This window comes from Zophobas morio, unplaced genomic scaffold, assembly GCF_036711695.1.
Source record: "Zophobas morio isolate AGI-343-1 ecotype UQ-CSIRO unplaced genomic scaffold, CSIRO_AGI_Zmor_V1 ptg000018l, whole genome shotgun sequence".
In the NCBI taxonomy this organism is placed as follows: domain Eukaryota; kingdom Metazoa; phylum Arthropoda; class Insecta; order Coleoptera; family Tenebrionidae; genus Zophobas; species Zophobas morio.
Window position 1 is genome coordinate 4,600,601 of NW_026972123.1, and position 24,900 is coordinate 4,625,500.

Below are 24,900 nucleotides of genomic sequence, written 5' to 3' on the forward strand. Positions count from 1 at the left end.
TTAGCTTTGGCACAAATTCCTGAAAAATTAATCGTGTTTGGTTGACAGGTGTTCGGCCGGACAAAGCGATTCGCAAACACCCAGTATATACACGCACGACGAAAACTAATTCGATAATTGTCAACCTTGCGTCGCTTATTTAATTAAGGTGTTTCCTGCGTTTTACTCGGAAATGACCACAACCGCTTAATGAGAGCAATTATAGCTGGTTCTCCCTGTAGACTAATCCGGAATAATACAAAAATTGATGTATAGCAGTCAATAAACTTTAAGATAAACATGCAATGGTCGCGTTATCACACTTTACTGTCGAATTGACTTATAGCTTTTGTTTTTTTTTATTCGTTTATTGTAGTTTTAATTTATTGTCGTGATCAAACTAAAACACTAAACCGACGTTTGGACTTACCGCTTTGCGACGCCGCGTAAAAATATATGGTCACTAAATCTGGCACTCGAGGTGGCCGTCTAGCCTTCCACGTTTCGAATGAAAATAAACCGCACAATACGGGAATTATTAGATAACACGTGGTGCGAAAGAGGGGGCTTTCATTGTTTCCACTATTTTTCTTATCGCGTATTTTTCAGTCAAGAATTTTGGCTCTGGACGGCTAAATTTACATGTTGTGTTTATTGGGTGATAACCGATTCGTGATAAGCGGGATTTATGTGCATTGATGCAGATTTAACTTGTTCGGATTATTGTGGATGATTATGGGATGTTTTCTTTGGTGACGTTGCTAAATGGGACTTAAATCGGTTGGTGATTTACATAATGGTGTTGATATTGGGTGTTGGAAAAATAACATTGTGATTTGGGAATTAATTATACCACTTGTATCTGGAACTGTGGGTATTTGGAGGTCTTGGTCATTTCCTGTTTGGTGGTTATGACTAAATTTTAGATTAAACAGATGAAACAGTTCTAAACCCTCCAGTTCTGATTAGTGATTAGGGGATGGCAAGATAAGTGTAGTTGACGAAATCTAAGAGAATATCGTCACTGTTGGATCCCATATATGTGTAAATATAAGTCAATATTATTTTACGAGTAAATAAACAATTTCTGACAATCAAATGTGTGTTATTATCTCAGCACTTATGTAAGATTTAATTAAATTATCGTACGTAGGGGAAAACGGGACAAAGCTGTGGAACAAAGTAAAGTAGGCAACCAAATATTCTTTTTCTAGGGTAAGCCTTTGATTTACGGCCTCTCTGTAGGACACAGTTCAGTACTCAGAGATTAGGTCATTTTAAAACCCCGGCCAAGAAATATGAGGAAAATGTGTAAATTAGGTGGCCGTTGTTGTCCAAACGAAGTGTACTTGAATCGTAAAATTATGGTATCGTTGGTGAAAATAAATAAATCCAATTTCATAATAATAACAATAAGTAATTAAGAGAGTGTCAAATAAATAACACAGATTCAAAAATCATCATCAATCATTTGAAAAGAAGAATAAAATGACTTTATCGAGTGCGTTTTTGATCTGAAGATAAGATTATGTTTAACACTAATCGTGTGCGAATTAATGATGTATCTATTTAATACCTAAATTTTCACGAAAGACGAGAATTACATCTTGATAATGAGTGTGAATACTATGAAATCATCTCAAAATTTTGTATTGGAAAAACTCACTTGAAACAAATGCTTAGCATGCTTCTTTACATTTACTTACATTTCTTTATTTTAACTTAAACTTAAGAGTTATCATAAAAAAATGAAATTCGAAAAATCAAATCTTATTATTTTTCGAAAAATTTTGATATATTTACCTTCGACCAATTTTTTTGCTATCACAATTTTTCGTTTTCTCAAGTTTTTTTTTAATTTTTCAATACTTCGCTTCCTGAATTTTTCAAGTTTTTCTTTTTTATTTTTCATTTTCTCTGTTTTCCATTACAATTTTTCTTTATTTCGTTTCCTTTCTTTTTAATGTTTATTTAGATTTTATTACTTTTCGTTTAATCAATTTTTCAAATTTTCAATCTTTGTTCTTTCGATTCCTACATTTTTCAATTCCTAAATTTTTCAATTTAGTAATTTTTGGATTTCTGAATTATCCGATTTCCTGATTTGTTTAGTTTTCAAAATTTCGATTTTAGAATTTTTCAATTTCTCGGCTTCCAAATTTTTGAATTTTCCGTTTTTTCAATTTTTAGATTTTCAATTTTGTAATTTATCGATACTACAATTTTCTTTTATTCAATTGCTAAATTTTCTAATCTTTAAATTTTTCAATTTCGTAATTTTTTAATTTCCTAATTATCCGATTTTCAATTTTCAATAATCCGATTTTATAATAAGTATTTCATTTTTTCAATTTTGCACTTTTTCTTTCTTCAGGTTTCTCAATTTTTAATCTTTCGTTTTTCAATTTTTTCACTTTTTCGCTTCCTCAGTTTTTTTAAGTTCTTTATTTTTATTTTTTATTTTGCAATTTTTTCAATTGCATTTTCTGGATTTTGTATCACAATTTTTCGTTTCTTCATTTTCTTCATTTTTTTCACTATTCCTTTTGTTTTTTAATTTTTCGTTTATTTGATTTTTCAAATTTTCCTTCTTTGTTTTTTCAATTCCTTCGTTTTTCGATTTTTCAATATTTCGCTTCCTCAATTTTTTGGTTTTTATTTTTCATTTTCCCGATTTTTTGTTTTCAGTTTCTCGATTTTACATCACAATTTGTCGTTATTTCGTTTCCTTGATATTTTAATGTTTTCTAGATTTTATTATTTTTCCTTCAATCAATTTGTTTTTTCGATTTCTACATTTTCCAGTTATTAAATTTTTATTTTGCAATTTTTGGATTTCTGAGTTATTCGATTTTCCGATTTCCTTCATTTTTAATATTTCAATTTTACAATAACTATTTCGTTTTTTCGGTTTTTAAGTTTCCCGATTTTCAATTTTTCGATTTTTCTTTTTTTTTCATAATTTTTCGTTTTTTCAACCTTAATTTTTTCAGTTTTTTAATTTCTCGACTTCCAAATTTTTCAATTTTCCGTTTTTTCAATTGTTCGATTTTCAATTTTGTAATTTTTCGATATTACAATTTTTCATTTTTCGATTTTTCGGTTTCTTTTTTTATTTTACAATTTTCAATTGCTAAATTTCCTAATCGTTAAATTTTTCAATGTCGCAATTTTTAATTTCGTATTTTTTTAATTTCTTAGTTCTTCAATTTTCAATAATGCGATTTTATAATAAGTATTTCATTTTTTCGATTTTGCACTTTTTCTGTCTTTAGGTTTTTCAATTTTTTTATTTTTTCAATGTTTCTTTCGTTTTTTAATTTTTCGTTTATTTGATTTTTTTAATTTTGCTTCTGTTTTTTCAATTCCTTCATTTTCCAATTATCAAATTTTTGAATTTTGCAATTTTTGAATTCAATTATCTTATTTTCACATTTTTTAATTTTCAATATTTCGGTTTAATCTTTCGATTTTTCAGTATTTCGGTTCCTCAATTTTTTGGTATTTATTTTTCATTTTCCCGATTATTTATTTTCATTTTCTCGATTTTACATCACAATTTTTCGTTATTTCGTTTCTTTGATATTTTAATGTTTTCTAGATTTTATTCCTTTTTGTTTAATCAAGTTTTCCAATTTTCAATCTATGTGTTTTCGATTCCTGCATTTTCCAGATATTAAATTTTTTAATTTTGCAATTTTTGGATTTCTGAGTTAGCCGATTTTATCATTTCTGTCATTTTTAATACATATTTCGATTTTACAATATTTCGTTCTCTCGATTTTTAATCTCTCGATTTTTTTTTTGATAATTTTTCGTTTATTCAACTTTAATTTTCCAATTTTTAAATTCCCTAATTTTGCAACTTTGAATTTCTTAAGTATCTGGTCTTCCTATTTTTTAATTTTTAGTAATTCGAGTTTATAATATTTCATTTTGATGTTGCACTTTATCGATTTTTAAGTTTCTTAATTTTTATTCTTCCGATTTTTCAATTTTTCATTTCCTCAATTTTTCATGTTCTTGGTTTTTATTTTTCATTTTCCCGATTTTTTGTAATTTTCATTTTCTCGATTTTACGTCACAATTTTTAATTTTTTCCTTTATTTTTTCAATGTTTTTTCGTTTCATTTTTTCGATCTTTTTTAATCTTTCGATTCTTCAATATTTTGTTTCTTTTTTTATAATTTTTCGTTTTTTCAGCTTTAATTTTTTCAATTTTTCAATTTTTCGAATTTCAAATTTTTCGTTTTATCGTTTTTTCAGTTTTTCGAAACCAAAATTTAAAGAAACCTGAAAAATCGAGAAATCAAAACCCGAGCAATGGAAAAATAAAAAATTTAAAAATCCAAAAGTCGAAAAATACAGAAATCGAAAAACTGAGAAATTGAAAAATAAATAAAAGAAATCAAAAATCTAAAAAACTGAGAAGTTTGGAAGCAATATATTGAAAAATTGATAAAGTGAAAAATTGAAAATTTGAAAAATCGAAGAAAAATTGTAGAATCAAAAAATTGAAAAAATCCCAAAACTGAAACATGGAAGTAATAATAATCCCAAATCTGAAATATCGAAAAATTGATAATTTGAGAAATCTAAAAGTCGAAAAATCGTGAAATCGAAAAATGAAAAAGTCAAAAATCTGAAAAATTAAACAATCGATAAATCGATAAGTCGAGAAATCGAGAAATCATAAGTTGCAAAATCGAAAATTTAAAAACAATTGAAAAATCCTAAAACTGAAATATCGGAAAATTGAGAAATTGAAGAAAAATCGAAGAATCGAAAAATACAGGGTGCTCAATTGAAAAAACTGATTTTCTAATTTTTAAGTTTTTCAATTTTGCGATTTTTGAATTTCTTAGTTGTCGGATTTTCCCATTCCTTCAATTTTTAGTAATTCGAGTTTATAATAAGTAATTTTTGGATTTTGCACTTTTTCGACCTTTAAATTTGTTCATTTTTATTCTTCCAGTTTTTCGTTTCCTCAATTTTTTAAGTTCTTGGTTTTTGTGTTTCATTTTCCCAATTTTTTAATTTTCATTTTCTCGATTTTATATCACTATTTTTCGTTTTTTCATTTCCTTTATTTTTCAATGTCTCGTTCGTTTTTTAATTTTTCGTTTATTTGATTTTTCAAATTTTCAACCTTTGATTTTTCAATTTCTCGATTTTACAATTTTTAGAATTTTCAATTTTGCAAATTTTGGATTTCTTAATTATCCGGTTTTACATTTCTTTCATTTTCAATAATAATTCGATTTTACAATATTTCTATTTTTAAGTTTCTCAATTTTTAAACTTTAGTTTCTTCAATTTTTTGTGTTCTCAATGTTTGAAGTTCTTGTTTTTTACTTTTCATTTGCCTAATTTTTTTTATTATTTTCTCTATTTTATATTACAATTTGTCGTTTTTCCATTTCCTTTATTTTTTCAATGTTTCTTTCAATATTATTATTTTTCGTTTAATCAATATTTCAAATTTTCAATGTTTGTGCTTTCGATTCCTCCATTTTTCAATTTATAAATTTTGAATTTCTGAACTATCCGATTTTCTGATTTCTTTAATTTTCAAAACTTCGATTTTATAATATTTCGTATTTAGATCCGTAAGTTTTTCAATTTTTAATCTTTCGATTTTTCCATTTTATGTTTTCTGATTTTTTTCAGTTTTTCATTTTTTCTACTTTAATTTTTTCAATTTTTCAATTTCTCGACTTGCAAATTTTTCGATTTGTCGTTTTTTCAATTTATCGATTTTCAAATCTGTAATTTTTCGATATTACAATTTTTCATTTTTCGATTTTTCCGTTTCTCTTTTTTTATTTTATGATTTTCGATTCCACGATTTTCTAAGTTTTCAATTTTTCAATTTCGTAATTTTTAAATTCCTTAATTCTCCGATTTTCCCATTTCTTCAATTTTCAATAATTCGATTTTTTAATATAACATTATTTCGATTTTGCATTTTTTCGATCTTTAAGGTCCTCTTCCAATTTTTCAATTTTTCGTTTCATCAATTTTTCAAGTTCTTGGTTTTTATTTTTCATTTTCTTCATTTCTTTATTTTCATTTTCTCTATTTTACATCACAATTTTTCGTTTTTCATTTCCTCTATTTTTTCAATTTATGGTTTTTTCAACTTCGATTTTTTCAATTTTCCAATTTTTCGAATATCAAATTTTTCATTTTTTTGTTTTTTCAGTTTTTCGATTTTCAATTTTGCAGTTATCTGATATTACAATTATCATTTTCCATCTAAAAACCAAAATTTAAAAAGTTGAAAAATCAAAAAACTGAAAAATCAAGAAATCAAAACCCGAGCAATGGAAAAATTAAGAATACAATTAATCGAGAAATCGAAAAATTGAAAATTTTGAAATGCCGAACATTAAAAAATTGAGAAAACTTAAATATGTAGGTATAAACACTGAGAAATCGAAAAATAAATAAAATAGTAAAGAAATAAAAAATCTGAAAAACTGAGAAGTGTGGAAGCGAAAAATTGAAAAATTCCAAAACTAAAGTATTGAAAAATTGACAGAGTGAAAAATTGAAAACTTGAAAACTTGAAAAATCGGAGAAAATTTGAAAAAAATCCCAAAACTGAAACATCGAAGTAATAACAAATCCCAAATCTGAAATATCTAAAAACTGAAAATTTGAGAAATCCAAAAGTTGAAAAATCAAAAACCTGAAAAATTGAAAAATTGATAAACCGACAAGTCGAAAAATCAGAAATGGGAAAATAAAAAAATCTGAAAGTCGAAAAATCGAGAAATCAAAACAAAAATCGTAAAACTGAAATGTCGGAAAATTGAGAAATTGAAAAATAAAAAAATGGGGAAATCAAAATTTTGAAAAATGGACAATTGACGCGAAAAATGCAATAATATAAAAACCGAAATATCGAAAAATTGAAAAATCGAACAATCGAAAAATACACATATGAAAAAACTGATTTTCTAATTTTTATATTCTTCAATTTTGCAATTTTTGAATTTCTTAATTATCTGATTTTACCATTTCTTTAATTTGCAGTAATTCGAGTTTACAATATTTAATTTTTTGATTTTGCACTTTTTCCATATTTAAGTTTCTTATGTTTTATTTTTCCGATTTTTCAATTTTTCGTTTCCTCAATTTTTAAAGTTTTTGGTTTTTATTTTTCATTTTCCCGATTTTTTAATTTTCATTTTTTCGATTTTACATCACAATTTTTCGTTTTTTATTTCCTTTATTTTTTCAATGTTTCTGTCGTTTTGTAATTTTTGGTTTATTTGATTTTTAAAATTTTCAATATTTGGTTTTTCAATTCTTCGATTTTCTAACTTTTTAGATTTTTCAGTTTTAGAATTTTTGGATTTCTTAATTATCCGGTTTTCCGATTTCTTTAATTTTCAATAATTAGATTTTATAATATTTCATTTTATTTCATCTTTAAATTTCTCAATTTTTATTCTTCCGATTTTCAATTTTTCGTTTCCAGAATTTTTCAAGTTCTGCATCATAATTTTTCGTTTTTCATTTTCTTTATTTTTTTAATGTTTCTTTCGATTTTATTATTTTAAGTTTCTCAATTTTCAATTCTTGGGTTTTTCAGTTTTTTGCTTCTTAATTTTTTCCATAATTTTTAGTTTTTTCGACTTTAATTTTTCAACTTTTCAATTTCTCGACTTGCAAATTTTTCAATTTTTCGATTTTCAATTCAGCAAATTTTCGTTTTCCGATTTTTCAGTTTCCCTATTTTTCATTTTTCGTTTTTTCAATTCCTCGATTTTCCAATTTTGAAACTTTTCAATTTCGCAATTTTTGAATTTCTTAATAGATTTTCCCATTTCTTTATTTTTCAGTAATTCGATTTTATATTTCATTTTTTCGATTTTGCACTTTTTCGGTTTTAAGTTCCTCAATTTTTATTCTTCCGGTCTTTCAATTTTTCAATCTTTGATTTTTCAATTCCTCAATTTTCCAGCTTTTTAGATTATTAAATTTTGCAATTTTTGGAATTCTTAATTTTCCGATTTTCCCGTTTCTTTAATTTTCAAAATTTGGATTTTATATTTCGTTTTATCGATCTTTGAGTTTCTTAATATTTAGTCGTCCGATTTTTCAATTTTTTCTTTCTTTTTCTTCATAATTTTTCGTTTTTTCAACTTCAATTTTTTCAATTTTTCAATTTCTCGAATCTCAAATTCTTCAGTTTTTCGATTTTCAATTTTACAATTATCCGATATTACGATTTTTCATTTTTCATCTAAAAATCAAAATTTAAAAAGTTGAAAAATGAAAAACCTGAAAATTCCAAAAATCTAAACCGAGCCATGGTAAAATCAGAAAATTAAAAAATCTAAAAGTAGAAAAATAAATAGAGGAATCGGTAAGTAAAAAATCGAAGATACAATTAATCCAGAAATCGAAAAATCGATAATTTTGAAACGCCAAACTTTAAAAAATTGAGAAATCGAATAACTTAAAATTCGAAACATTGTCAAATTTAAATATGTATCAGAAAACCGAGAAATTGAAAAATAAATAAAACAGTAAAGAAATAAAAAATCTGAAAAATGGAGAAGTTGTGGAAGCGAAAAATGGAAAAATCCCAAAACTGAAATATGTATTGAAAAATTGATAAAGTGAAAAATTGAAAAATTGAAAAATCGGGGAAATATTGTAGAATGAAAAATTTCCAAAATTGAAACATCGCAGTATTAATAAATCCCAAATCTGAAGTATCGAAAAGTTAAAAATTTGAGAAATCCATAAGTCGAAAAATCTTGAAGTCGAAAAGTCAAAAAACCGAAAAATCAAAAACCTGCAAAACTGAAAAATTGTTAAATCGAGAAGTTGAAAAATCGGAAAATGGGAAAATAAAAAATCTAAAAGACGAAAAATTGAGAAATTAAAAGTTGCAAAATCGAAAATTAGAAACACTGAAAATCGAACAGTTGAACAACGTTTTTCAACTTTAATTTTTTCAATTTTTCAATTTTTCGAATTTCAAATTTTTCATTTTTTCGTTTTTTCAGTTTTTCGAAACCAAAATTTAAAGAGTTGAAAAATCAAAAACCTGAAAAATCGAGAAATCAAAACCCGAGCAATGGAAAAATCAAAAAATTTAAAAATCCAAAAGTCGAAATACAAAAATCGATAAGTTGAAAAATCGAAAATTTTGAAACCTCAAACATTAAAAAACTGAGAAATTGAAAAATAAATAACATAATAAAGAAATCAAAAATCTAAAAAACTGAGAAGTTTGCAAGCGAAATATCTAAAAATTGATAAAGTGAAAAATTGAAAATTTGAAAAATCGGAGAAAAATTGTAGAATCAAAAAATTGAAAAGATCCCAAAACTAAAACGTGGAAGTAATAATAAATCCCAAATCTGAAATATCGAAAAATTGGAAATTTGAGAAATCTAAAAGTCGAAAAATCGTGAAATCGAAAAATCAAAAAATCAAAAAGCTGAAAAATCGAGAAATCAAAAATTGCAAAATCGAAAATTTAAAAACGCTAAAAATGAATTTTTTATTTTCATTTACTCGATTTTACATCACAATTTTTCGTTTATCACTTCCTTTATTTTTTCATTCTTTTCGTTTTGTAATTTTTGGTTTATTTGATTTTTAAAATTTTCAATCTTTGATTTTCCAATTCTTCGATATTTCAACTTTTTAGATTTTTCAATTTTGGAATTTTTGGATTTCTTAATTATCCGACTTTCCCATTTTTTAATTGTAATATCTGCTTTTACAATCTTTCGTTTTTTCGATCTTTCATTTTTTCAATTTTTAATCTTTCGTTTTTCCAATTTTTTGTTACTTTAATTTTTTTATAATTTTTCGTGTTTTTAACTTTAATTTTTTCAGTTTTTCAATTTCTCGAGGTTCAAAATTTTCAATTTTTCGATCAATTTTGTAAGTTTTCAGTTTCTTAATGATTCGATTTTCCCATTTCTTTAATTTTCAAAAATTCGAATTTATAATACATATTTCATTTTCTCGAATTTGCACTTTTTTTCAATTTTTCGTTTACACAAATTTTTCAAGTTGTTGATTTATATTTTTCATTTTCCCAATTTTTTAATTTTCATTTTCTCGATTTTATGTCACTATTTTCCGTTTATTTGATTTTTCAGATTTTTCAACCTTTGATTTTTCAATTCCTCGATTTTACCATTTTTAGAATTTTCAATTTTGCAAATTTTGAATTTCTTAATTATTATTCGGTTTTACAGTTCTTTCATTTTCAATAATAATTCGATTTTACAATATTTCGTTTTTTCTGTTTTTAAGTTTCTCAATTTTTAATCTATAGTTTCTTCAATTTTTTGTGTCCTCAATGTTTCAAGTTCTTGGTTTTTATTTTTCATTTTCCCAATTTTTTAATTTTCATTTTCTCGACTTTATATCACTATTTTCCGTTTATTTGATTTTTCAGATTTTCAACCTTTGATTTTTCAATTCCTCGATTTTACCATTTTTACAATTTTCAATGTTGCAAATTTTGGATTTCTTAATTATCCGGTTTTACAGTTCTTTCATTTTCAATGATAATTCGATTTTACAATCTTTCGTTTTTTCTGTTTTTAAGTTTCTCAATTTTTAATCTTTAGTTTGTTCAATTTTTTGTGTCCTCAATGTTTCAAGTTCTTGTTTTTTACTTTTCATTTGCCTAATTTTTGTATTATTATTTTCTCGATTTTATATCACAATTTGTCGTTTTTCCATTTCCTTTATTATTTCAATGTTTCTTTCGATGTTGTAATTTTTCGTTTACTCTTTTCAAATTTTCAGTCTTTGATTTTTCAATTCCAGTTTTTCCAGTTTTTTGATTCCATAAGTTGAAAAACCGAAAAACTGAAAAAACGAGATATTAAAAAATAGAAAAAGTGGAAAATCGAAGAACACAAGAAACCAAAAATTGAAACATTGAAAAACCAATAATCGAAAAAATAATTAATCGAAAAATGGGAAAGAAGCTAAAACGAATAGAAGCGAAAAATTCGAAAAACCAAAAATTGCAAAATCGAAAAATTGCAAATCAAAGAACTCAATTGTAAAACTAGAAGATCAAAAAATGGAAAAAATTTCCAAAAATTCAAAAATTCAAAAACGTCAAATTAAAAATCGAAAAATTGACAGATCGAGAAACTGAAAAAACGAAAAATTAGAAAATTTAAAAGTCGAGAAACCAAAAAAATCGAACAAATTAAGAAAATAAAAAGTGAACCGAAAACTCGTGAAATTGAAAACAGAAAAACCTAAAAATTGAAACATCCAAACGTTGGAAAATCGAAAAAATGGAAAATTTGACAATGAAAACTCGAGGAGTTAAATATCGCAAGCTTGGACAAACAAAAAAGTGAAAAACTGAAAAACTGCAAACCGAAAAATAGAGGAAACCAAAAACTTGAAAAAATCGAAATTGAAAAAACAAAAAATAAAAAAATAAAAATATTGTAAAAAAAAATATTTAACTTAAGACTCTTTCTCCAAGCTTTGGCCACATTTTCCGAAACACCCTGTATCTTTCCATCTTGTTAATTCATTTACTCAAACACTAGACTTGTTGCTTCTACTTATTCATGTGACACAAAATACAATCATATCACAATCATGATTATATCTGTAAGCTTAACAGCTACAAATTTCTAAGTATTTCAGAACACGAATTTTCTTTACATTTACATACAACCTACGACGATGTATATGACTTTATCGTCGATTTCGTTCCAGTTTCCCCTACACCAATAAAAGTCGGACCCTATATAACACAATAAAACAGTCTGCATTCTTTAAACGACATTTTAAAGTTTTAATCGCATTATTAATACAAAAAAACAATGTTTACAGCCGTAATCTCATGATCCTTATTAGCTTTAAATTGCTATTTGTTAACACATTAGCTTATGAGATTACGATAAGTACACTCAGAAAATTACGGAAATAATAATGATAATATATTATTAGTTATTACTTTAATGCTTGTAGTAAATCTTATTATAGTTTAATATAAAATGTCTAGTACCTTTGTACTTTTCTACTATTACTTGAATTTACACCCGATCCAATTCTGCGGTAAGATTTCGTTTGAAATCAGAGTTAATGGATATATGACGTCTTTTGCTTCGTATCTGATTTTAAACTAAGTATACAAAAAAAGCTATTTACGTCTGCAATTGCTGTTACAATGCAAAAAGTACTTACAGACTCTTGAGATGAAGGACATTTGATAATTACTCTTGCTATTGGGCATTTCTTATTTATGGATATTATCACAATATTAACAATAGGTAGATTTGTGCAACAGATAGTAGTACATAATCAGATTTTATCTGGTACACTTAATTTGTGTTAGTTACATGCATTTATTAAATTTTTTGCCGAGTTGGCGACTTATGAATCACGAAATTAAAGATAATTACACACACAAGTTTGCTGCCGATGATGATACAGCAGAATACAGAAAGTTGCTTCTAATTCACATTTCTCTAATCAGGAGGTGTTGTCAAGTTTTCGCAATAAATTAGAAGCCACCAGCAAAGACAAGGTTTTCTTGTGGTCTCTGGAAATCTCTTTCGTCTTAAGATCTATAAAAATTCCTACTATTTTTCCAGAATCGCCAAATGAAAATTTTCGAATTTTTGAAAAAATCGAAATTGGGACCAAATAGTTCAAAAATTTGGATCCGAGATATTTTTCGAGTCAGCACTTTCATATCTACATCCCAAATTTTTTTCAACATTTTTAGACAACTTTTCCAAAAATCTCAATTTTTCAGTATAACATTTTGGGCTCATTTCTGGCCATTTTCGAAAATTACCAAATGGGACTTTCTTATTATTTTTGATCTCTGGAAATTATTTTCGGCTTCAATTATGGTAAAATTCACTCAACTCTTCCAAAATCGAAAAAGAAACTATGAAAATTTTTAGAATTTAAAAAGAAATCTATTTTTTGACACAGAATTTTTCGAAAATCCTGATCTGGGAACACAAATAACTTTTTTAATTATTACGTCGAGATTTATACTCCAGTGTTTTTTTAGATTTTTAGACAACTTTTCCGAAATCCGTATTTTTTAATACTCCCGCGTTACGAAATTTTGGACACAATTTTGACAATTTTCGCAAATTACCTAAAGGGATTTTTTTTTATAAATTTCGACTTCTAGAAGTCATTTTCAGCTGCATTTCATTAAAAACTCTTGCCATTTTTCCAGCATAACAATTAAAAAATGTCGATTTTGATGATTTAAAAAAAAAAATCAAAATCAAAATCCGAATTTTTGGACCTTCCAAAACTTTAATTTTTCAATATAAAACTTTTGGATCCAATTTTGAACATTTTCAAAAATTAACTAAATGGATTTTTTTCCAAGATTTTGGCCTCTAGAAATCATTTTCGGCGTCAGATCTATAAAAATTCCTATTATTTTTCCAGAATCGCCTACTGAACATTTTCGAAATTTTTATTAGTATAAAATTTTGGGCTTATTTCTCTCCGTTTTCGAAAATTACCAAATGGGACTTTCTTATGATTTTTTGTCTATGGAAATTATTTTCGGCTTCAATTATGATAAAATTGACTCAACTCTTCCAAAATCGCCAAAGAAACAATGAAAATTTTTAGAATTAAAAAAAAATGTATTTTTTGAGACAGAATTATTCGGAAATCTTGATTTGGGAACACAAAATAACTTTTTTAATTATTACGTCGACATTTATACTCCAGTGTTTTTTTAGATGTTTAGACAACTTTTCCAAAATTCGTATTTTTTAATACACCCCCGTTACGAAATTTTGGACACAATTTTGACAATTTTCGAAAATTACCCAAAGGGATTTTTTTAGACAACTTTTCCAAAAATCTCAGTTTTTCAGTATGAATTTTGGGCTCATTTTTAGCCATTTTCGAAAATTACCAAATAGGACTTCCTTATAATTTTTGGTCTCTGGAAATTATTTTCGGCTTCAATTATATTAAAATTCACTCAACTCTTCCAAAATTGCCAAAAAAACTATGCAAATTTTTAGAATTTAAAAAGAATAATCTAATTTTTGAGACAGAATTTTTCAAAAATTATGATCTGGGAACACACATATTTTTTTTAATTATTAAAATTAAATTTTTGAAAGAATCGAAATTGAGACCAAATAGTTCAAAAATTTTGAGCCGAGATATTTTTCGAGTCAGCACTTCCATATCTACATCCCAAAGTGTTTTCAACATTTTTAGACAACTGTTCTAAAAATATCAATTTTTTATTTTTCCTAAAACTTGCATAAAGCGCCTATTTTGCCATTTTTAGCCCAAAGTCCAAAGCCAAGAATAGAAAATCAGAAAAGTTGAAGGAAATTTCGTGGAAACAACATCGGGAAACGAAGGAAGCGCTTGTAACGATTTTTTGTTGCAACCTCATTAAGTAATCTTTTCTTATAATAAACGTCTGCTTTTCTTGTAAATTTTCTCCAAAACAATTTTTTCAGGAATTTTGCTCGGTATTTTACCCGGTGAACGCGCTACCAAGGATAATTAGCTTCACCTTCTCCACGTAAGTGTGCCCCACATTCAGATTAAAAAAACTCTGATGTGGAAGAGATTTTCCGTGAAGGAGTTCATTAAGACGACGTAGCACGAAACTTCGTTGAAAAAACCGCTCTAATCTATTAAGAAAAATACGGGTTGTCGATAATTTGGCCGAACTGATGAAAATTTAACTATTTAGAAATAAAAAGTGCCATTATGATGTTGATGAGTGTTCGCTTGAGTAGCGTTTCGACGACAAAAAAATTGATGGAAAACTAACTGCACGGACAATGTTTTGACATTAATTTATTATTCAGAAGGATATTTGGGAAAATATTTAACAAGTATTGGGTTTATGTTACCAATTGTTAGATAATGGAATGCCGATAATGGAACGGCCTCGATTAAAAAAAAATCGGTATTAATGTATATGTAGGAAAATTTAAGAAATTTCTGGAAGAATAACACAATACTCATAATATTAATAATACAATGCGTGTACCTAGATAGGGCTTGGTATGATAGTCACGAAAAACTTAGTTAAAAGAGGATTAACAAACGGATCTTCCAAATGTTCATTAAATGCGTCCGTGTTTTCGTGGGAAAAGAATTAAGAGAATTATTTTTTACACGCTAGTAGTGTGGATTTTACTTTCAGCGAAAAATACTTATATTCCTGAGCAGATTCAAAAGATCTATATTCGAATTTGTATACCTAAAAATAGCATGTATTTTAGATTGTATTACAAAAGTAATATAAGAAGACCTTACGGAAAAAGTAGGAAGAAAGAGTTTTTGAAATTAATAAACTATTATTATTTTAGAATATTTACATTTTTCAATTATTATATTTTAAAACTTTTTCACTTCAATTTTTCGAAGTTTAATTTTTCGATTTTTAATTTTTGAATTTCTCGATACCTATTTAATTTTTCAATTTTTTGATCTTTCGAAAAGCTTCTCGCTTTACAATTTTGAGGATTCTATCATTTTTCGATTTTACAATTTTTGGATTTATTGATTGATTCATTTTTTTGACTTTTTAAATTTCTCGATTTTTAGATTTTGAATGTTTCAGTTACTAACTAAGTAACTAAGGCTACTTTAATGTTTTCTCAAGGTTTCATGACCTCTAGACTTCGAAAAAATAGGTACTTCATTTCCGTGTGTCTCAACTTTTATTACACCGATAATCTCCGCGACTATGCGACTGTTGTCATTTCTTTTACAGTTGCTACAATTTTTTGTGGTTTTTCAATTTTTTTACTTTATAACAATTTTGTAGTTTTTTTAATTCAAATTCTTCATTTCTAATTTTGCGAGTTTTCATTTTTTTGTTTTTTTTTTTTCAATATTACGACTCGAAATTTTCCGATTTTGCATTTTTTTTAGTTTTTCAATAATCCTTAGTTTTTCAATTTTTAGATTTTTCGTGTTTTTAATTGATTAAATTTGGAAATTTTTAATTTTTCAATTTATCAATTTTTAATTTTTCGAATTTTCTATTTTTAGGCCTTTAAATTTTCCAATCTTGCAATTTTTCTGTTTTTCAACGTCTAGATCTTGTGATTTTTGGATTTTTCATTTTTTAGACGTATCATTAAAATCGTAAAATTGAAAAAGTGATTTTTCTTTAAATTATAATTATTATTACATATTTAAAATCAAAACTAGAAAAATTGCAAATCAAAAATTGAGCAAACGAAACATTGAAAAATCTAAAATTTGAAAAACTGAAAAAAGAAAACAATAGAACTGCAAAATCGAAAAATTGAAAAATCCAAAAATTGAAAAATTTCACACTGAAAAAATGAATCAATTGTAAAATCGGAACATCCAATAACCGAAAATCAAACAAAAAAAATCAAAACAAAAACTGAAGAAACAAAAATTGAAAATTCAAATAATTGAAAATTAGGAAATTAAAAAACAAAAAACTGAAAAAAGAAGGATCTAACAATTGAAAACCAAAAAATTGCAAAGTCGTGAAGTTGAAAAATCGAGGAAGTGGTAAAAACAGAACTCCTAAAAATTAAAAAATTTTAAAGTTGAAAGACCGAAATATTGAAAAATCGTTGAAGTGAAAAAACAAATCAATTAAAAAACTGAAAAACTGAAAATTCGGAAATTGAAAAAACGAAAAATTAAAATATCTAAAAGTTGAAAAACTGATAAATTGAAAACAAAAGAAAATTTGAAGAACCCAAAAAATTGAAATATTTCACATTGTAAAAATGAAAAATTAAAAAATCAGAACATTGAATAAACGAAACATTTTAAAAACAACAAAACTAAAACGAAAAATTGCAAATCGATAAACTGAAGAAATAAAAAACTGAAAAATGTAATGAAAAATAGGAAAATCACAAAATCAAAAAACTGGAGAAACACAAATTGAAAACTCGAACAGTTGAAAATTATAAAATTAAAAACCGAAAAATTGCTAGAAAAAAGGATCTAAAATTGAAAAATTCAAAAATTGCCAAACTATTAAATTGAAAACTAGAAAATTGCAAAATAGCAAAATTGAAAAATCAAAAAATCGAAAAAACAAAGAACTAAAAACTCAAAAAATTAAAAATCAGTAACCAAAAATCGTTTGAAAAATCGATGAAGTCATAAAAATAGAACTCGTAAAAATTGAAAAATTTAAAAACTTCAAAATCGTAAAATTGAAAAATTGCAAAATTTTAAAAGTTGAAAGAACGAAAAATTGAAAAGTCGATAAAGTGAAAAGACAAACCAATTAAAAAATTAAAAAACTGAAAATTCGAAAATTGAAAAAACGAAAAATTAAAATATCTAAAAGTTAAAAAACTGAAACATCGAAAACAGAAGAACTGCAAATCGAAAATTTGAAGAATCCAAAAATTGAAATATTTCACATTGAAAAAATGAAAAATTATAAAATCAGAACATTGTATAACCGAAAAATTTTAAAAACAAAAAAACCAAAACGAAAAATTGCAAATTGATAAACTGAAGAAATAAAAAATTGAAAAATCTAATGAAAAATCGGAAAATCACAATCGAAAAATTGAAGAAACAAAAATTGGAAACTCGAACAATTGAAAATTATGAAATCAAAAACCGAAAAATTGCTAGAAAGAAGAATCTAAAATTGAAAAATTCAAAAATTGCCAAACTATTAAATTGAAAACTAAAAAACTGTAAAATAGCAAAATTGAAAAATCAAAAAATCGAAAATTTGAAAAATCGATGAAGTGATAAAAATAGAGCCACTAAAAATTCAAAAATTTAAAATCTTGAAAATGGTAAATTTAAAAAATTGCAAGATTTAGAAGTTGAAAGACAGAAAAATTGAAAAATCGATAAAATTAAAAAATCCGGAACGGCAGACAGCCGCACAGACAGACGGACAGACAGACGGACAGACGGACAGACGGACAGACGGACAGGCAGACTAGGGGTCATGAAAGCTCGAGAAAACGCAAAAGTAGTGAGTCGACACACGGAAAAAACAAACCAATTAAAAAACTGAAAAATTGAAAACAGAAGAATTGCAAATCGGAAAAAAGAATCCCAAAAATAAAAAATTTCAAAAATCGATGAACTGGCAAAAACAAATCTCCTAAAAACTGAAAAAATTAAAAACTTCAAAATCGCAAAATTGGAAAATTGAAAAGTCGATAAAGTGAAAAAAAAAAACAAATAAAAAAACTGAAAAACTGAAAATTCCAAAATGGAAAAAGCGAAGAATTAAAACATCTAAAAGTTGAAAAACTGAAAAATTGAAAACAGAAGAAGTGCAAATCAAAAGTTGAAAAATCCAAAAATTGAAAAAATTCAAAATTATAAAATCAGAACATTGAAAACCGAAAAATTTTAAAAACAAAAAAATGAAAAACCAAAAAAAATCGATGAACTGAAGAAATTAAAAATTGAAAAATCGAAAACTGGAAAAACGAGAAATTGCAAAATCGAAAAAGTGGAAAATCAAATAAAAAATCGAAAAATCGCAAAATTGGAAAAACAAAAAACTGAAAACTCGAAAACTTAAAAATCAAAAATTTGAAAAATCCATGAAGTGGCAAAAACAGATCTCCTAAAAACTGAAAAATTTAAAAACTTCAAAATCGCTGATTTGAAAATCTGAAAAGTCGATAAAGTGAAAAAAAAACAATTAAAAAACTGCAAAACTGAAAGTTTCAAAATGGAAAATGCGAAGAATTAAAATATCCAAAAGTTGAAAAACTAAAAAATTGAAAACAAGAATTGTGAAATGGAAAGTTGAAAAATCCAAAGTTTGAAAATTTTCACTTTGAAAAAATGGAAAATTATAAAATCAGGACATTGAATAACCGAAAAATTTTAAAAACAAAAAAATAAAAAACCAAAACGAAAAATCGATTAACTGAATAAATTAAAAGCTGAAAAATCGAAAACTGGAAAAACGAGAAATTGCAAAATCGAAAAAGTGGAAAATCAATTAAAAATCGAAAAACCGCAAAATTGGAAAACAAAAAACTGAAAACTCGAAAAATTAAAAATGAAAAATTTTGAAAAACCATGAAGTGGCAAAAACAGATCTCCTAAAAACTGAAAAAATTAAAAACTTCAAAATCGCTGATTTGAAAATCTGAAAAGGCGATAAAGTGAAAAAACAATTAAAAACTGCAAAACTGAAAATTTCAAAATGGAAAAAGCGAAGAATTAAAATATATATCTAAAAGTCGAAAAACTGAAAAATTGAAAACAGAAGAATTGTGAACTGGAAAGTGAAAAATTCAAAGTTTGAAAAATTTCATTTTGAAATAATGGAAAATTATAAAATCAGGACATTGAATAACCGAAAAATATTACAACCAAAAAAATGAAAAACCATAACGAAAAATCGATAAACTGAAGAAATTAAAAATTGAAAAATCGAAAACTGGGAAAACGAGAAATTGCAATATCAAAAAAGTGGAAAATCAAATAAAAATCGAAAAATCGCAAAATTGGAAAAACAAAAAACTGAAAACTCGGAAAATTAAAAATCAAAAATTGAAAAATCCATGAAGTGGCAAAAACAGATCTCCTAAAAACTGGAAAATTTATAAACGTCAAAATCGCTGATTTGAAAATCTGAAAAGTCGATAAAGTGAAAAAAACAATTAAAAAACTGCAAAACTGAAAATTTCAAAATGGAAAAAGGGAAGAATTAAAATATCTAAAAGTTGAAAAATTGAAAAATTGAAAACAGAGCAATTGTGAACTGGAAAGTTGAAAAATCCAAAGTATGAAAATTTTCACTTTGAAAAAATGGAAAATTATAAAATCAGGACATTGAATAACCGAAAAATATTACAAACAAAAAAATGAAAAACCAAAACGAAAAATCAATAAACTGAAGAAATTAAAAATTGAAAAATCGAAAACTGGAAAAACGAGAAATTGGAAAATCGAAAAAGTGGAAAATCAAATAAAAAATCGAAAAATCGCAAAATTGGAAAAACAAAAAACTGAAAACTCGATAAATTAAAAATCAAAAATTTGAAAAATCCATGAGGTGGCAAAAACAGATCTCCTAAAAACTGAAAAATTTAAAAACTTCAAAATCGCTGAATTGCAAATCTGAAAAGTCGATAAAGTGAAAAAAAAACAATTAAAAAATTGCAAAACTGAAAATTTCAAAATGGAAAAAGCAAAGAATTAAAATATCTAAAAGTTGGAAAACAGAAGAATTGTGAAGTGGAAAGTTGAAAAATCCAAAAGTTTGAAAATTTTCACTTTGAAAAAATGGAAAATTATAAAATCAGGACATTGAAATAATTTTAAGAACAATAAAATGAAAAACCAAAACGAAAAATCGATAAACTGAAGAAATAAAAATTGAAAAATCGAAAACTGGGAAAACGAGAAATTGCAAAATCAAAAAAGTGGAAAATCAAATAAAAATCGAAAAATCGCAAAATTGGAAAAACAAAAAACTGAAAACTCGAAAAATTAAAAATCAAAAATTTGAAAAATCCCTGAAGTGGCAAAAACAGATCTCCTAAAAACTGAAAAATTTAAAAACTTCAAAATCGCTGATTCGAAAAACTGAAAAGTCGATAAAGTGAAAAGAAAAACAAAGAAAAAACGTTAAAACTGAAAATTCCAAAATGGAAAAAGCGAAGAATTAAAATATCTAAAAGTTGAAAAACTGAGGAATTGCGAACTGGAAAGTTGGAAAATCCAAAAATTGAAAAATTTCACTTTGAAAAAATGAAAAATTATAAAATCAGAACATTGAATAACCGAAAAATTAAAGAAAAAAACGAAAATGCAAAATTGCAAATCAATAAACTGAAGACACGAAAAACTGAAAAATAAAAAAATTGAAAAAACGAAAAACTGGAACATTGAAAAATAGAAAAAACGAAAAATCAAATATCCAGAAATTGAAAAATTAAAAATCGAATTGAAAAATCTGACAAATGAAGAAATTTTAAAATCCAATAGTAGAAAAATGGAAAAATTATAAAATCATGAAATTGAGAAAGTGAAGATGTATTATAATTATTATCACATATTTAAATTAAAAAGAATCAAAATTGCAAATCAAAAATTGAAGAAACGAAAAATTGAAAAATCGCGAGAGTGAAAAATCTAAACCGAAAAAAAACAAAAATTAAAATACTCAGAAATCCAAAAATTGAAAAAAAGAAAATAAAAAAACCGAAATGAAAAATTACAAAGTGAAAAATTGAAGACTCCAAAAAATCAAAAAATTGCAAAATCTAAAAATTTAAATACTCAAAATTTGGAAAATCGAAAAACTGAAAAAATTAACAATAAAAACTCGGAGAGCTACATCTAGTAAAATCGGAGAAACAAAAAATTAAAAAATTGAAAAATTGAAGAAACGAAAAAAAAATAAATTGATAAAATAAAAAATATATAACATCGGGACAAAAAAATTGAGAAATTAAAAATGGAAAATTTGATTGCAAACATTAAATTATGGTCCATGGTTGACGATCGATTAAAAACCAAGTCTCCGAGCCTTTAAACGATTAAATCAAATTCTTTCAAAAACCTACTATAGCGAGAAACACTTAAGACTTGAAATTAATTCCAAACATCTTCCAAAACGTGACCCAAAAGCTACTTTAGCAGAAACCGACACGAATAAACTTCCCCACAAATTTGTAAAACAAAACCAGTCCCTATCATACTTTCACATTTTCGTCAACACGAAGAATCCTCAAATCCATTCACTGTTTCAGTCATAATTCCACCACTCATTCAACATAAGCCCAAACTTTCTCCAGCATTTTACACGTCCCATCATCCATCCCACTTAATCCCCTTCAAACTCGAACCTTCCGCGCACTTTCTGGAGCCAAAGTTTTTCGATTAAGCCCCACATCCACAACCTCCGGAGTTAATTACGACAGAAAAAAGCACAAAGACGCCTGCTGTGACAGCTTGACAAAACTTTCGCTATTAAAGACCTACATGTTTCGGGGAATTAATTCTCTGAATCCCGACAAACAGTGCAATGGCCAGTTGTGAGTGTTTCTGGCAGGTGAAAAAAGTTTGATTCGATCAATTAGGGCGCGAACAACGGAGTGATGGGGTTGACGCTTCCACCAGCTGCTGCAGTCGTATATTCTTGTTAACACGGGTGCCGTCACCGCCGCCGCCGGGGGGCCGCGCAATCTGCCAGCGGGGAAACACCGGTAAATTGTTGTTGCCGAGTTGTGGCGCTTTGTTTTAGGTTGTAGCGGGGTTGTAACTGGGGTGTAATTGTCCAAATGGAAACACCTGGAGCGAGAAGAATGTGGATTCGGTTTCTCGGGTTGTTACGTAAAACTAAACAATTTGTTTCACAGGAATACAACACTACACGACTAACTTTACAGCGATTATGAACAGAATAATTCCGACTCGACTCGTTCTTATAGAGAATTCGCGAACGCCGCCTTCGAGGTTGTTCTGGAACCCGCCATCTAGACTTGCAGCAGCGCACCCAGGTTTTTTTTCTATTCGAACACCGCCATCACCGATGATGAGTCATCACTGCTCTTCGCAGCACATACTAGAAAACCATAGCCGTCGTAAATTTCAAACTGGCTCAAATTCGAATTTTATTGCTCTAACAATATTTATTTATATGTGTGTCTGCTATAAACAATTTTTTAGTTGCTACAGACTTTTGAATTTTTAAAGACTCTTCAGTTTTTCGATTTTCCTATTTTTGCAATTTTCCAATTATCCCATTTTTTTAGTTTTTCAATTTACAATTTTTAGTTTCATACTTTTTGGTTTTTTCAATTTTTATTTTTTTTAATTTTTTGATTTGTCAGTTTCATAATTTTTAGTTTTTTGATCTAGTATTTTTTTGAATTTTAAATTTTTCGTCTCTGCAATTTTTTCACTTGAAGTTGTTAAATTAAAAAAAATGAATTAAAATCTCTTCGATTTCGGATTTTTTAAAAATTTCAATCCAAACGAATTTGTTCTTTTTGTTGAAAAATTAAAATCATTAAATCTGGAAGTTGGAAACTTAAATATTTGAAACTTTAACATAAAAAAATTGAAAAATTCAAAAATTGTAATTTCGAAAAACTGTACATTGAAATAAGATCGAAAAATTGAAAATACGAATAAATGAAAGAAATTTAAAATCAAATAATTGAAAAATGAAAAAATTTTGAAATCGTGAACTTAGAAAAGCGAAGAAAAATTACAAAAATTATAATTATTATCACATATTTAAAATAAAATGTAACAAATCAAAAATTGAAGAAGAGAAAAACTGCAAATCGAAAAACTGGAACTGAAATATAAAATCGGGACATCGATATATCGAAAAATTGTTAAAATAAAGAAAATAAAAAACCGAAATTATCAATTGCAAGTTTGTTCTTTGAAAACTCGAACCATTGAAAATTGGGAAATAAAAAACCGAAAAATTCAAAAATAGAGAAATCAAAAAATTGAAAAATTGCCAAACTATTAAATTGAAAACTAAAAAATTCCAAAATTGTAAAATTGAAAAATCGAAGAATCGAAAATTGAAAATTGCTAAATTAAAAACCTATGGGTTGAAAAATCGAAACATCGGAAAAACAAAAATTTAAAAATTAAAAGACTGAAATATCGATGAAAGTGAAAAAACGATGCAACCAAAAATTGAATATTCGAAAATTTTAAAAAATCGAAAAATTAAAAACTCTGAAAACTGAAAAAAAACTCTGAAAACTGAAAAAAACATTGAAAACTCAAAAAACTGCAAAATCGAAAATTTCAGAAATAAAACAAATCGGAGTCGGAAAGATGGAAAATTGGAAAATTGAGAAAACAAACAATTGAGAAATCTATGTAGTAAAAAAACAAAAAATCAAAACCTATGAATTGAAAAATCGAAAAATAGAAGAAGCAAAAAAAAATGGAAAAATTAAAAATTCAAGAACTGAAAAATCGAAAAATTAAAAACTTTAAAAGCTAAACAAAAATTGAAGCAACAAAAAATTGAAAACTTGAATCTAAATATCAAAAAAATGAAAATAACGATAAGAAGAAAAAAACGACCATGAAAAAGGCAAATTAAAAAATAAAAATATTTTGAAGTCGGAAAAATGGAATAAAGGAAAAATTGAGAAATAGATAAAATGAAAAAAGAAACAAGTAGAAATAGACAACTGGGAAAATTAAAAATTAAAAAATTGAAGAATCGATGAAGTAAAAAAAGCCGAGACAAAAATGGAAAAATTTTAAAATTGCAAAATTTTAAACTTTAAAAAATAAAGTGGAAAATGAAACAACTAAAAATTAAAAAATTGTAAAATTTCAAAATCTAAGTAGAAAGTAAAGAAACAAAAAATTCAAAACCCAAAAAGCTTAAAAATCGAGAAGTTAAAGACCAAAAAATGAAAAATGTTAAAATCTTCAAAAAAAAAATCGAGTCTGTTACCTTCCATTTCTAAGGCAGTTTGTATTTTTTAGTAAAAAAAAATAAATTAAACAAAAATTGAAAATTTAAAAAGCTGCAAAATTGGTAAATTGATAAACTGAAAAAATGCAATGTCGTAAAACCGACGAATCGAAAATTGAAATGTCGAAAAATTAAAAAAAAAAGAAAATCTCGACAAATAAAAACATTGATAAAATGGAAAAATGACACATCTATAAATTGAAAAATCTAGAAATTGCAAAATCATAAAATTTATAAATAGAAAACCAGCAAAATCAATAAAAGTCGAAAAATTAAAGAAACAGAAAACCGAAAAAATTGTAAAATTGAAAAACTGCAATGACAAATTGAAAAATCTAAAATTAAAAACTGAGAAAATAAAAATTGAAAAATTAAAAATGTGAAAGTTTGCAAAGAAAACTCGAAAAATTGAAAAATGTAATGGTCCAAACATCGTAAAAAAATCGAGAAATCGAAAAATC

General features: G+C 25.8%; 1 protein-coding gene across 2 annotated transcripts in view; it reads right to left on the bottom strand.

The window, feature by feature from the left end:
• The window catches only part of Ndae1 (Na[+]-driven anion exchanger 1), a 137,785-nt gene that overhangs the window by 107,633 nt on the left and 5,252 nt on the right, over positions 1 to 24,900 (bottom strand). The window contains exon 1 of one of the 2 annotated variants that reach the window (XM_064058647.1): positions 410 to 517. The exons of the other annotated variant lie outside the window; for it this stretch is intronic. The gene's annotated coding sequence lies outside the window, so the exon portion shown is untranslated. Of the gene's footprint in view, positions 1 to 409; positions 518 to 24,900 lie in introns of those variants that run through there. 2 annotated transcript variants of the gene reach the window in all.